The 16,651-nt window shown below is 31.5% G+C and overlaps 1 protein-coding gene across 3 annotated transcripts in view; it reads right to left on the reverse strand.

The window, feature by feature from the left end:
- Positions 1-16,651, reverse strand: part of LOC125075986 (carboxyl-terminal PDZ ligand of neuronal nitric oxide synthase protein) — a 201,237-nt gene that overhangs the window by 28,124 nt on the left and 156,462 nt on the right. The window lies entirely within an intron of this gene.

Here is a 16,651-nt window from a genome sequence, read left to right on the forward strand (position 1 = left end):
TTTGAAAACGTCTGCGGATTCCGAGAGAAATGGTACTTACGACGTTATTTGTGACAATACAATTCGAAATATGAATGCGTCAATTTTTTTATAGAATTCTAGGTTAGTGTCCGTAAGTGACGCCAGTATTTATTTCCATGGGATCAATGGACGATAATTTAATAATAAATCTGTGGACTTTTTTAATCCCGTGAATGCTGTTACTAACTGTTTTATATTTAGTTCTGTTTTAAATAAATACGGTGCATATATACAGGGTTTTTCATTGCTGAATACATATATGTCAGTTTATACTAATTAAGATAAAGGTAAGTAGTCATTTTAACGTCATCGGGAACGTTCCGAAATTGCATCATATTATAATATAGACACATAAATTTAAAGGAAACTCTTTTAAGCGATTTGATAAGATATTTTAAAGTTGAATTAGCTTGTAAAGTTTCTACATGTACAACATTTGTTCGCGCTTGATTCATTTATCATGTAATATGATAAGCTTGACGCGCTCTTTTTTTAATGGTTTTCTTGTTTTTAAAACCGCTCTTGGGTTATTTTGAAGGCCTAATCAGTTTTATTGCAACGATTCAAATGTGAATGAATAATGATTGAACATAAATATTAACCTTCTTCAGTTCAGTTCTGTAAGTCTTTTGCCTTAATGACACTTATTAAATGACCTAATAAATTAATCAGACTCGCTTATACTGATTGCAGTTAAAAATGAACATATAAAAATGAGTTTCGCAATCGAGTATCTTATTCGAAATCGGAATTGAAATTTGGAGCTGTCACATATAATCCATGAATCTTAATTAAAGGTTCAAAGCGCAACGCTAATACGAATTGTCTAATATACCAGGTAGACAATTTGTGTTTTCCATTTATCATGTAATCAAAATAGGACCGATAAGAATTCCTGTATATAAAAATAGTTTGTCTGGCGAAAAATTATTAATATACGAACTTAATTTTAATACACGAAACAGCTGGTTTTGTAAATGAAATTGTGTTTTTTATTAAAAAGTCGTGATCGTATATTGTCTCTGCCGTCCATAGACATACTATAACTGCAATGTAAGAAACTTTACCCATTCCTTACATCGCCAATAGTCCACGAATCATGAGATCTAAGATGTCCCTTGTACCTGTAAATACACTTGCTCACTCAGTGATATCAGATAGTAAAATTTAGTCTTACGAGTATCCTATCTTTATAACCCCTATTGTATCCTTTCAAACGTCTGTCAAAATTAAATTGAGCATATAAAAGTTATACGAGTTTTGGCTCTCTGTATCTTTTAAACGTATCGCTAATGTTATTGTAACAACAGATAATTTAAAATTATTTTTATTGATGAAATGCCCTTTACAGGCTCATATTTCTTTCAGAAAGTATTATTAATACTAACTTTATATATCGTATGAAGTTTGAGTTTACGTAAAATGGACAAGAGTTTCTTATCCAATATCAAAAACAATACCAAAGCGATAAATATTTACGCGCATTAAAAATCTGCGACTTTCTTTAGTTCTAAAATGAATAAAATATGTCAGTAATTAACATGAATTAATATGCAATATACTTATATATATCGCGTGTATACTCTTTACATATCGCGAATTTGTTTATAGCAACACTAACAACAGCTATATCTTTATTTAATAATAGATCTTCAACTTCCTCTGGCATAGATTTATGTTATATTAATTCGATTCGGTAAGGTCAACAAAACGTAGATTTATCGTTAAATAATTGTTCTTATTTAAATAAAATATCTTCATTTTGTTGACGTTACTGAATTAAAATTTGCTATATTTATTGATAATTTTTCAGGAATCCTTAGTATTGGTGTGTTCCGGTTTCAAGGGTGAGTAAGTATGTGTAACTACAGGCTCAAGGGACATAACACCATAGTTCCTAATTTTTGTGGTCGGAGATGACCAGTTACGACCAGATATACATTTTCCCGTCCAACACTATAAAAAAAATACTTAAACATCTATATAAAATATTGTGAATCTACATTTAAAAAACGAATAGCGCCCTTTTCCATGTATCGAAATAATTTAAATAGCATGTATTATATAAGTAATATTAAATTGATATGAAAAATAAAACCTGTTTGCATTAATAGTATTTTGCAGACCCACAATATCTAGGTATAAATGTGCGTACAAATAAAAGGCTGCTCGGAATCGACATACGCTTTAAGTTGCAAGTTCCAGGGGATCACAACGATCCGTTTTCTCAAAGAAAACAATAATTGTACATTTATATTAATTTAATGTTTTATTAAAAAAAAAAACATAGTATCACCGCGTTGCTAGATGAAAATTATAGAGTAATCTTAATAATGTTGAAAATTGTATATGGTAAATTCATATTTTGAATAATAAATCAAGATTTCATACTAACGCGAACAATAAACACCGAAACAATTTACTCACGGATGTCCATGCAAATAGAAGCACAAAGGGCTGAGAAAACTGTAGAGCATCTTAAGGGTTTTCGGGATGATATCTTCAATTTATATTCTTCACTCGAAGTGACAGATAGAATACCGGATTAATTTCCAAGATACAACTACGAATATATCTATTCCCTATTAAACTAACATTTATATTAAAATATGAATGCACAGATCTCATAATTCTTTAAACAGTCTTAGCTTGATAACACTAATAGACATACACTCTAAATGAATGTTTTATCTCTGTCACATATACGGTTAAAGAAACGAAACGATATAGATAAAAAATATGTAATGTAATATTTGTGTAATGTTCCACATTGCAGTTGTTTAGCTTTTTGTTATAAATTAACAATAAAAATCTATACTGAACTAAAATAAAATAGCAAACACATTTGCCATATAACTTGCAACTTGACAAGTACATCCTGTTCTTTTAAAATATTTGCGAATCTCTAGAACATGTTTTCTTAGATCTTTGATATTTATACGGTAAATATCCGTATAGACGTCTAATAGGATTGAAAAGATAGAATATTACTAAATAATTGATACATCATATCATTAATACTATGGAATGGAGGTCCTAGAAGTGTCAACAGCAATACATAACCCAGAAAAAAGACTTCTGTCTTGACAACGTCACCGGTCGTGTGGTACTGAGACTCAGCCGAGGATTCAGAGACAATCCTAGTACCAATAATAATAATAATATCTTATGATACAATAATTAATTCATAAAAATAAATATAATTGATTGTACCAATGATATCTCTCGTGAAAACAATCAGGCTTATGATGCTGTTAGAATGGTTGAGACGCTATGCGAAGAGGGTGGTCGCCACGTTTTTTAAATGGACTTTGCCCAACCGTGTCCGTCACGGCGGAGACGGTGCATGTGTATTCTATACGTACTCTTCCCTAGTAAAGGAACTTTTAATAAAATAGAGATACTCTCTTATATACGAAAATTTTAAGTGTGAAAATCATATATTTGAACAGTGTCGTCGCTTATCTCCATAATCAAAGCCTATTTATGTAGCAGCGCTTCACTGCGTGCCTTCGCATGATCGGACATGTCGTTAGGTTTATTGAATAACGCCTTATGTCAAATCACGTACCCCTGTTGTAGTTGAACACACAGCTTTGTATCGCACAGTATTCGACGAAAGTTTAGCAAATATGTAGAAGTAAAAAAAATATACAATAATTATAATCTAAAATAAAACTAAATGAGAGTTGACTTGACAACCGATATTATATAACAGACAACACAATAAATTAAAAAAAAATGAGATTAATTAAATGTCACGAAAAAAATTTTTTAAAATCCCATCTGAATTATAAAAAAAAAACAAATATAATAAGCTTACATATTACTATATATAACCACATACAATAGAAAGAGAATAGAGAGATAAAGAGAGGGAAAGGTCTCCGGAAGAGGGCATAACGCGTTTTCCTCACGTGACGTTATCTACCATTCAGTCTACTATAAACGGCGTTGAAGAACTTCATTTCAAAATATTGTTTTAATAAATATAATATATGCACCCACATGGATTTGCGACAATAGCGGTAGCTCTTTATACAAAGGAGAAAATTAAAAATTCTAATATTATACCTCAAAAATGAAATCAATTCAACGAAAGGCTGTTTTACAAAAGGCTTGCCCTTAATGATGGTTCGGGGCAATGCTTATTCTTTATTCTTCATCTTCTTCTTCAAATGAAAATAATCGTTACATTCGTATCGTGCCTTTGGTGTATTTTCTATTATTTTTATTGCGTTTATATTAGACGACTCTGCATGTTTTTATTTCCCGGCAACAAACCTTGTTAGCTTATGTAAGACTAATTTTGGTGTCAAATATTTGTGTATTTACAATATAATGTATGTTTCCCGAAAAAAAAAATAATTATTAAACTATCCTTCCAATGTCATCTTAGTTCTTAGTTACTCTAGGGAAAATAACGTCAAACCTACGTTATTAATATTATCTTTATATACTTATTTTGAATGTTACTGTGTTGAATACTCAAAGGAAGTAATAAAAGTTTAAAATTGTATATAAGTGCGACCGCAGTTGTAGCATTCCCTATATTTCATTTCCAGGTCTCGTTCTACGACAGATGCAACATCCAATACAATTTTCCTTACAAACATCCTTTACCAGATGAAAGAATTTTCACATTAGTTCTTTCATTCCAATACATTTGGTTTCGAACTACTCTGAACCGAGTTTTCAATGCAGCGTCCCATTTTTAGAACCGCGTCGCATGCATGTAGATATTGTTATACCTATACACAAGTATTTTATTTAATGTACACAATGAATTAAACCTTAATTATATTTTGCACTCATTTTAAAATATCGTAAGTGGTCAGATGCAATAAAGATTATTGTATAGTGAAAATTTATTTTGACATCGATACGAATCGAATTAGTGTAGCATATTAAGGTTCCAATATCCTTGCGTGTATGCGTTAACGCATTTCATGTGGTGGATGAGGGTTTGATGCTTAAAATCTAAGAAAAGTAAGACAAGGACAGTGAGATATATCAGATTCGCTATTTCATAAACAATGGAATGAAACATCGTCACCTTTATTAAACCTACGCTTTCTAAACATTTCGTAAATACTGTCTGTTGGTTTCAAATGAGTTTGTTAACGTGGAAATAAATGAACAATGCGGTGATATTAAATATACTAGTGTTAAGTATATATATATCCGGTTTTGTAATGGTTCGTTTAATAATATGTATCTTCGTAAAAATAATCGCTCGGTAAAATTTTGTTTTAAAATTCATGATGTAGTTTTAAAATTAATCTTATTATATCGATATAGTTCAATTATTGCAAGCGCGTGGATTCAAAGGGATCCGTCATCCATAACTGATTCAATAGCAGTCCAGTAAGCACAATGTTTTTAATTGGATAAAAGAGATTGAATACGATCGACAACAATGTTATATCGATTTTTCATATTGTTGAGCATGTATTGATATTTTATATAAAAAAAAAACAACTTAAATCGCATGCTAAACTTCTATGCACTTTCTAGAAATATGAAGACATTAATTGGAGCTGTAATGAATGCAAGTTATACATTAATTAGTTTTATATAGAACAAGAATAGTGTTGCTCTCTTTAAAGTCGTGATGGCTCAGTGGGTAGAATACTTGGACTGAATCGGGTGGATGCGGGTTTAAAAATGAGCACCGCGTGTTTCAGAAGCGAAGGAAAACATGCTTGAATACTCCTAGCTCTCCTCATTATTTAAAGTGTTATTTATGTTATGTGATATTATATTTTTTTATTTCTTATTTAAGCGCAAGTATTTAACTAACGATTAATATAAATTTTTATCCAAAATTTCGTGTTTATTTTTCGATTTTGTGAAATTTAGATTTTACATTAATCTACATTTTATATATCATGTATGATTATTCATTAAATAAAGACGATTCAATGGATCGTAATTCACTCTTTTCATAAATTCTATTGTACTTTACTTTACTTACTCTTGCACCGTTTATTATTTAAACACTCAGTTAAAACTTTATTATACTAAAATAAATATGATATGAAATTGATTTTGTAACTTAATCATCAATATACTTAAACAATAGGAATGTATTTACATGCACTCGTTATATCTGACTCAAACCACTCTCCGAGGCGCAGTGCCACTTTTCAATACAAATACATCTGTTCGGTCAATAAAAATATCCATAATGGAATTAAAACCTCACCCACCTGGCGCTGTAGGCAGATATTCTTGTCGCTGTACTAATTGATTCATTTTTTTTATACTGATACTGACTTTGTTGTTTGTTTACCGTTTAGCTCGGGCAACTCGACTATCATATAACAGAATTAAGATACGATTCTTGTTATATATATACCATGCTACCCACAGTCTAGTTTTCAAAATCTTATAATAATCCAGTTTAATGGGGTCAGTGTAATTACATAAACTTAATTGACTCATACAATTTCAGTTGGAAGCTCGTTAATAGAGATGCCGGCTCATTAGTTGATAGGTGATACGAAATGGTTTTTTATCCATTTGCCTATATTAGTGTAATATTTTAGAGTAACACTTAGTACCAAGAGACCGATTTTTATTCTTAATTAAATATTTTTTTTAATTTGTAGTAGTGAGGGTATGCCTCACTCTCTCGTCTAGATTCCTTTGCCAGTGTTACTGTTAATAATATTGGGCATTTATATAAATGTCAACCACATTTATATAACTGTGTATGTGTGGGTGTGTATTGAAATAAAGTGAGTAAAACATCTGTATGTCTAACAACCGCTTGGGGGAAGTTTAATGGCCACAAAGCGCTGCTTAGTATAGATTTCAATAACCTCACAACTTCAAGATGCCTTCATTAGGTGCGTTTCCATTGAATTTGAGACTCCACGAACATTCTCAGTTGCAATTGTTTGCAACTATCCAGAATGTCTCCAATGCAATATTAAATACTTAATGTTGACAGCTGAAGGTAATTAAATACATTAATGTTATAGTCCAAGAGCCAGTGATCGGCAGACTTACTAACGTAAATTATTGTCAAACTTAAGTAGCTTTGAAATTATAAAAAATATAGGAACCACAGTAAGTGTCTGCTATTTAAGTTTTCTATATATTTTTTTACACATTTTATGATATCAAAAGGGCAGCCTTGCTGCGATCACGTTTTGAAAGTCAATTTTTATACTTTTCGACTCCATGGCACGCTCCATGGAACCCTCGATGGGAATAGTGAACCTCCATTTCACCAACAGCAGGTGAAGCAGTATACCTGGTAGTAATATGGAGCTTGCTACTATACCGTAAGTCTGCCGATCACTGGCTCTCAGTCTATTATCAACACTCGTTGACAACAAAAGTTAACGCTATGTTAATTTTAATAATTGAATTAGTATTTATGAACCAATACATTAATTGTAATTACATGACACCAGTCTCACAATTGATTATCGATCGCTTTATATCATATTATATTCGTTACTCTAATTAAATCAATCGCGTTAAGCCACAATGAGCTTATTCGTAATTATGTATAAGCTACTAGGAATTAATTAACTCAATTACATACACGTGTATAAGTTGCTATTGTTATAGTTTAATAATTAAATTATGTTTAAAACGCTTCATGAATTAATGGAAATCTAAGACATAAGGATGGTCCAGTGGTTAGACCACGTGAATCTTAGACAAAGATTGCAGGATCAAAAACGTGCAAGCACTCCTGAATTTCCACGTGGTTTTTATGCGTTTACAATTCACCTCGTGATAGGTGAAAGAGTACTTTGGGTGGAGAATTGAATGTGACAAAATAAAATAAATAAATATATAATATCTGCCACTTGTATAAATTGAGGATGTGTAAAATTAGCAGGAGGACCTTTTTAAGGGGTGAACCTTAGCCGAGCGGTAGAATATTTTCCGGCAGTTAACTTTGACTCTACTAAATGTATAGATTTAGTAGAGTCAAAGTTAAGGTAACTGCCGGAACTATTCCTATCGAATAAGGAGTAAAGATAGACATACCTTTGATTTACATATTTCCTGAGATTTTGCTTACCGCTCCGCTATACAATGCACTACAGGCAGTTCTTGGTTAATATATCTTTAGATACCTATATCCACTTTAATATTACATAAAGAAAAACCAATTAAAAACTTACGTCGACATTCAAGAAGCTATTATGAATATCGTAGATTATTCAAGATCTAGACCAATGATATTGCGTCAATTCAACGTCAAAGTCGTGTATTTTTACGCCTCTTGTGATTGGAATGAACTATAAATGTACAGACGCTTTTTTTTGTAATGTCTAATTAAAAACGAATTAACCAATATACATTAAACTTAAACCTGAAGTATAGGGGTAGGTTTTAGGATATAACATTGCAATAGCTACGCTTCGTAGTTTCACCGGCTTTAAATATTCACTATTGACGTAATAAGGGTAAATTTCGCGTTCTCGTCAAACAATAAATAATACTAGATAAAAATTCGGCTTCGCTCGGGTAAAATAGATAGAACTAAACAGATACGGTTTATTATGTATTTTTAATAGAACATTTATAACTTTATCATAAACGTTGTGATTATCAAACATATATAATATCGCCCATAAATGTCAAAATTGGCCGCCCGTTGAAGTGTCATTGAATTTTATGGATTTAGTATTGAGATATCTCGATTATACGAAATTTGCGGATATACGTCATCGACTAAAAAATGAAAATTTTTAAAGGATCTATAATAATTTTATTTATATATTTATATAATTTATTTATATAATATATTTAGTAATAAGGATTTCGATCGGGTCTATCGTAAATCTGCAAGAAATTATTAATATGAATGATTGAAGCCAGTAAATGAAATATTATAAAAATATTTCTAACTTATCAAATAATTATTGCGTAAATAATTCATTAAATATAACATTATTGTTATTTTCAAGAAAAGCAAAACAAACACGTACGATGTAACGTATTTTGGTATATTTTTTTCAAAACATCTCAGTCTATTTTTGTCATTGAATACATCAGGATAAAAGCATCCGTGCGAAGGGGATGGTTCGATAAAATCGCAGGCGTGTTTACGATCTGCACTCCGTGTAATAAATTAATCTACACATAAAGGAAACAGCGGTGAAATCTTAACATAAAATGATGTACAATAGAGTGAGGAAAACATTCTATCTACGCGAATAAATGAATGAACGAGATGAGAATTTAGTTAGATTATTATTGTACAAAGTATTTTTTAAGTTAGTAAGTATTTATATTTTAAGGACTAAGTATCGATTAACATAACACAACGAATCAACGGACGGACTCATTTCTTCAAGTCGTTTTCTGTCAGAGGTAGAGGTTAAGAATTACTTACACACGGCAAATGTAAATAAAAGAGGTGCGTCGTGGGACACCCAGCTGGACCGAAGTTGCTTTCAGTATATTACATTACATTAGCTGCCTGTAAATTTCCCACTGCTGGGCTAAGGCCTCCTCAGCCTTTGAGGAGGTTTGGAATATATTCCATCACGCTGCTCCAATGCGGGTTGGTGGAATACACATGTGGCAGAATAGACACATGCAAGTTTCCTCGCGATGTTTTTCTTGAGCGCCGAGCACGAGATGAATTATAAACACAAATTAAGGACATGAAAATTCAGTGGTGCCTGCCTGGGTTTGAATCCGAAATCATCGGTTAAGATGCACGCGTTCTAACCAATTAAATAAATTAACAACGTTCGAAAATAATTAAAAGACAGGTAAAAAATCTGTTGTTTTTAAAAATGTGCGAATTAAAACAATAAAAAAAAAGTTTCAATAATGTCATACTTAACCGTTTTCAAAAGAAAGAGACAAATATATAAACGCTTCTTCTTTATTTGACGATTTCTGCCAGTTCTAAAAGGACTTCGTTCCAAAAACAATTATATAAGTTTATAGCAATAATAATATACAAAAATAATTCAAACATGTGTAATTCATTAATGCGAAGATTTTGCGTTTGAATAATTGTTGAACAATCTTTTTCGAACGACTGGACCGGAAGTAACAGCCTGTAAATGCTGCGGGGTTAATGCGTTCTCTTCTTCTGAGGTTTCGAGTTCATTCCCCCACCCTCATTCCCTGCCGTCTGCCGGGCACGAGATGAATTATAAAAAGAATTTAAGCACTTTAAAGTACGGTGCTCACCTGGATTCGAACTTGGAATCATCGGTTAAAATTTCCTAATTTAAACAACTTGTACAATAATACAAAAAAGAAAAATAAAAAAAATCCGCTTAGCAAAGTGTACCTGTAAGTACCTGAATAATTCATCAAAGCATTTATTATTCCTTTCTAACAACGTATAAAAGACAGATTAATTCTGTTTAGCGTCGAGACAATGAGTACACATCGATGTAATTGTATATTTACAGAAGTCCAGATCCGATACGTAACAGCTGCATTCTGTAAGCGGATTACACAAACCGATTTCAACTTCAAATCTATTAAAGCACGTTTAATATGAATCGAAAATAAATAACAAGATGATATACGATCACAGCGAAGTCATCGAAAATAGTAATTGTTATTTTAATTACTGATTTTTGTTCGCCTAAGCGATCTCATGAAACTTCTTAGCCTGACTTTATACGTGTGTATTTCTAGAGTTTGAAACAGTTAAGGTCTTTAGAGCAGGATGAATAATGTAGGAATCATGAATAAGCGATTTAAAATTTCGATCGAGAGGTTCCGTGAATATCGAGAATACTCTCTGCGAGTATCGGTTTGTTTTGGTTAAAATACACAATGTTATAACATTATGTGTTTTAAACTATGACCATATGAAAATATTATATATGTATTATGTTATTTGATAAATTAAAATATAAGGTTATAATTAAATATAAGGTTTTACATCGATATTTATATATGATTTACTATTATCGTTCGTTATTATTTAAAGCATCAATGGCGCAATGGTTTACGGGCCGCCTAGCTTTGTAAAAATTCGCAGCAGGATCGACCTGATCCTTTATCGTCCCCACTCCTAACACAAGTGATAATTTTAAAAATAGGAGTAAGCAGGATTATTAGTACTTTATTGTTATACATAATATTTTATAAAAAATTCGTAATTTGAAACTTATATAAAATAAAATCTATTACAATTATTTCAAATATGTCTGCATGCATTAAATAGGCACGTTTATACATATTGCTTATTCCTGCTACTAAAATAATTATTTGTATATAAAGAAGCTTATAAATGAATAAACGAACAATTTTAATTTATTTCGTATGTATCGTGAATATGGAGGAATTTAAGTTTATATATACGTACATACATATATATATATATATTATATACATTTTTTCGATTCGTTTTTTTAGTTTCAATTGGTGGATGTCCATTCGTGGATTTTTCAAGAATCCAATTAAATATACGTGTAAATGTAAAATTATTAAAATAAACAAAAATTGAAGTCGAACTTAAACTCAACTTTACAATAAATAATCATCTCGTTTTTTTGAGACTCCGTAGTATAAACAATGTTACGATTTAGCTATTAAATATAATAAAATAAACAGTTGAACGATAAGAAAATACATCACAAACAAACGGATAACTTAAATTTTATTTGCGGTCGAGCTTTGTGAAGTTACCGATTACACATAATAATATTAGTTGAAAATCAATTCAAAAATTTTAATCTCTATATTACATTACTTGTTTATTGATTATCGAAACATTACGTAACATAACGTAACAACAGAAAATAAAAGTCCTTTCTACTTAGAAGAAGAAAGTCCTAAGCTTATCCCTCCTCCGGTCCCTTTGTTTTAATTACAAATACAAAAGAGGTCCTAATATAATATTTGTAAGAAACTTATTCAACCGGTATGTAGTTACGTACGTTACGTAGTTCTGTCCGAAAGTTGGCTTAACAGATATTATCAAGTTCAGTGATAATGGGCTTTCGATATATGTATATACATATATTTTTATATCTTTTATTTGGCTCAGGGCACAGATTATTTCGCCATTCGATATTTGAATTTTCGATAAACTATTATACTAATTGACATTTGACATCGAGTTCGACATTTTAATCTTTTAGTTTTGTCATTGTTTGGTTATAATATACATATATATCTTGTAAATAGAATTACGTGAAAATCCGTTCGCAGCGCCTACGAAATTAAAATCGAAATCATCCAAGGACCCAACATATACAATAACAATATACGATCTACTTTTGTGCCGTAGTCAGAAATAGACATCCCTTTATTAATGTCACTTATTCACGTGTGAGCTTGTAAATATTATAAGGTACACACGTGCTTGTAATACAAGTCTGTAACTTTTGTCGAGACTGTTATGCACGGTACAAATATTTCGTTCGTAATATAAGAGACACGTGTAATCTGCTTATGTGTGAACGAAGCTTAAACACGAGTAGAATAAACTTTAACCTATCCAGGCATGAGAATTGTTTGTAATTTGAGAATAATTACTTTTATATTTTATTAAAATTTAACAAAAATCACTTAGAAAAAGATATATATTATATTTCATTCCTTTCGACAAGGTATCTCTATAAAAATCCGCAGTAACTTTTTCAGTTAATAAATTATTGTATTAAAAAAATATAAGTTAATAAATCATATTTATTCAATACAAGATTATATAAATAATAAAAAAACGTGTATGTAGAATATGTTAATTTTCATAGAGGATATACGTTTTTTTTTTTTTTATTTATTAGGTCCAGGCAGACATATGACTCCACTCCACCTGATGGTAAGTGGAAGTGGAGTCCAAACGCGAAGACGACTAGTACAGTCACCCTCACCAAGCCAGCCCGCAAGATGCCTCTTCACGCCTCGTTTGAAGGAACCCAGGTTATAAGAGGAGGGGAACACGTGTGCTCGTAAAGAGTTCCATTATTATTATTAATATTATGGAAAATAAGGAGTTATAAATTTACTTATGAATTTCATATTTGGGTTTCTGTAGAATATGCATTCCGTAGTCAGTTAGTTAATTTAGTAAAATGACGTATTAAGTAGGGTTTGATCGATAAAAATCTCTAAGTAAGAGCAAGACGCCAGTTACGACAGTGTATCTCGCGGCTCTGCGTTTCTGATTCACGGGCGAGCCAAATCGTTTTTCTATTGAATTTGTTGAAGCTACATGTGTTTTCTATTGAATTTGTTGAAGCTACGTGTCTGTAGTTTTATTTTAACAAGCCATGCGCTGCGAACACGGCTCCTCATCACGTAAACCCGTGGTCTTACGATGATCCACAGGCTAGCCGCCGAATCCGAGGTAAAGCTCGCACGACGATCAAGGCCTCACAACTACATATATTTTGTTTTCATTATGCCAAATGAGAATTATACACGATATTAATAAACTTTGAATGGACCTTATATTAAAAACATTCGCATTCATAAGGTTTATAATTGAACTAGCTGAACATGCATTACCCGCGAGAAATTTACCAAACTTTACCTATAGCACTTAAGCCGTCGCCTCCCATTTTAACCCACGAGGGGTGAATTCAAAAGTACCCTTTGTCCTTTCTCGAGCCTTAAACTAACTCCATACCAAATGTTATCGAAATTGGTTAAGCGACATGATAAATAGCAAAAAACGCAATATATTAAATTAATAATATATAAAATATCGCTAACTGAAACCGCAAAAAATACCCTCAGATTAACAAAATACTTATATCGCCTAAACAGTCACCAGTCCCAATTTACCTCCTCGACGGGTGAATTGAAGTATCCTATATCCTTCCCCAGTACTCAAACTATCTCTGTTCTAAATTTCAGCGTGGATAGATACCAAATTATGTAAGTACATAGATAATAAAAATACACGGAGTTAGTATTCGTAGATCAACCGATATCCCGACTGAGTAATTTCATATGAGCAAAAGAGTAACTACATAAGTTCTTGCTAGTTCTTCGAGGTAGAATCTACTTTCGACGTAATAGTTCAATTATAGTGGTAAGAAAACATTAGATTAAAATATAATTTGATTTGACTCTTCATATTAGGCGAGTTATAGGGAATATACGTCATATTAAATTCGATCCTATAACTTTGCAACAACTTTAGAAATGATACAAACTTACTAACTTTGTTACCGACATACCGTCAAGCTATTAATGTATTAGTCATATTCGGTTTGAAAACTACTATATCGAATAAGAATTTCGGTGTTAATTTTGTTTCGATTTTTTACTAATATTATAAATGTTTGGGTGTATAGATTTTGTAACTTAATCACGTCAAAACGGCTTAATGGATGAGAATAAAATTTTGGCAATGAGACAGATCAAAGTCTGGAATAGCGCATATGTTACTTTTTACCCCGGAAATATGCACCTAACACCGGCTACATTCCTTAATTTCATTGTTTAACCATTCGCACCACTAGCTATGCATTTTTTATCATAATACCTCTTTTTGCATTCACTGGGCACAGTATCCCAGTGCTAATATTAGCATAAAATAAAATGAACACTAAAATGGGTATAATTATTGAGAAATCAATTTTAATTCATGAGTTTTATGGTCTAAATACCTTTGAAATTATTAATTTGAATCCATTTGGGCAGGTACCCACTGATCAGATATTCTGCCGCTAAACAGCAGTACTCAGTATTGTTGTGTTTCGGTTTTAAGGGTAGTGATTCACAGGTGAGTGAATAAACAAGGGTCATAGACTAAGATGGCCTTAGTTCCCAAGGTTGGTGGTGAATTGGCGATGTTAGAAATGGTTAATAATTCTTCCAGCACGATTGTCTATGGGTGGTGGTGACCACTTACCATCAGGTGGCCCATTTACTCGTCGATCTTCCTATATCATAATAAAAATACTATTATATTTAATTATTTTTCGATTCCTTATACTATAGATGTTATTTTATATAAATCGAAATTTTATACTTCAACAAGTAATAACCAGTTATATCCGGTTTATACAATTAACAATAATTCGTTAATCGAAGATTAATAATGGTAAACGATTCTATTTTTTTTTTTTAAATTACGTATTTCAGATTTCATATTTGGTCGAACAATATTCCGATACGAAGCGTTCGAGTTTGAATGATTGTCAGTCCATAAGTTTGAAAATAACAAATGGAATATTATTTATAAAAATGAATTTTGAAAATTATTTTCTATTCCATTTATTCCGAACGATATGAAGAACAGTTACTATTGACATTGACATATCCGATATCTCGATTATTAGGAAATATTTAGTTAAATCAAAATAAATATGCCTAATATTTCGACATATGTTAGACAGCAATTCGGATGGTACAAGCTCCTATAATACAATCTTATAAATTTCACGTGTTTGTTCGCTAAGAGGCATGACCGTAAGAGCGTTTCTGGCAATATTTTAGAACCGCGAATGTTCGACTCAAGATCAATAACCTTGAAAAAATATTTTATTTACTGACAGGCTTTTGTTACGCCTTTATATTCGGGACTCCACGAGGCTAAATTTAAGTTATTTATCTGGGATTTTTTCGATAACGCAAGAAACACAGCGGCAACTCAAACACCATTCGTAGTACTAATAATACACATAGCACAGGGCGCTTACCTTATTTTCTATGCATCGTAGCATATGAGATTTTAATATAAATATAGATTATTTAATCTCAAAATACAAAGCAATTACGAACAGATGGTTTTGTCTTGAGATCCGAGATGGCCCAGCGGTTAGAACGCATACATCTTAATCGATGATTTCGGGTTCAGACACATGCAGGCACTACTGAATTTTCATGTGCTTAATTTGTATTTATAAATCATCTCGTGCTCGGCGGTAAAGGAAAACATCGTGAGGAAACCTGCATGTGTCTAATTTCAACGAAATTCTGCCACATGTGTATTCCGCCAACCCGCATTGGAGCAGCGTGGTGGAATATGCTCCAAACCTTCGCCTCAAAGGGAGAGGAGGCCTTTAGCCCAGCAGTGGGAAATTTACAGGCTGCTAATGCTAATGATATTGTCTTCAATAAAGAACACGTATGTTATATATTAATAATTATATGTTGTTAAAAAATAAGCGTTGAACTTAAAATCGTTTTCTATAAATTTAAATAAAATACGTGTATATTTCAAAGAGCCCATTAAAGTACCCAAGTACTCTATTTAAAAGTCTTATAATATCTACAAATTCAATGAAAACAACTGTTACAGTTCTATTTTGTTGATATTTGTTTGTCTGAAACATGTTGCTCTACAGAATATTTATTTAATTTTATGTTATTTCCTTTATCATATTACCTATTTTAACGGGCATCATTGTAACAGTATTATTTATACTGTTGTATAATAACAATACTTATATTAGTTGTAACGCTTAATGCTATATTTATTGTTTTTTTTTTAAGCTAACGACTCGTCCCAGCTTCGCACGGATACAATTAATTAAAAATTATATAATATAAATATAGTTAATTCCCATTATATTTATGATAGATCTCAGAAATTGGATAATTACTTTTCGAGATTACCGCCTACAAACAAATGTTGCCACTTTCTAATATTAATACAGACGAATGAAATATTACAATACATTTTTAAGACAAACTAATTAATTTAAGCTTTTTT

This window comes from Vanessa atalanta, chromosome Z (genome assembly GCF_905147765.1).
Source record: "Vanessa atalanta chromosome Z, ilVanAtal1.2, whole genome shotgun sequence".
Taxonomy (NCBI): Eukaryota; Metazoa; Arthropoda; class Insecta; order Lepidoptera; family Nymphalidae; genus Vanessa; species Vanessa atalanta.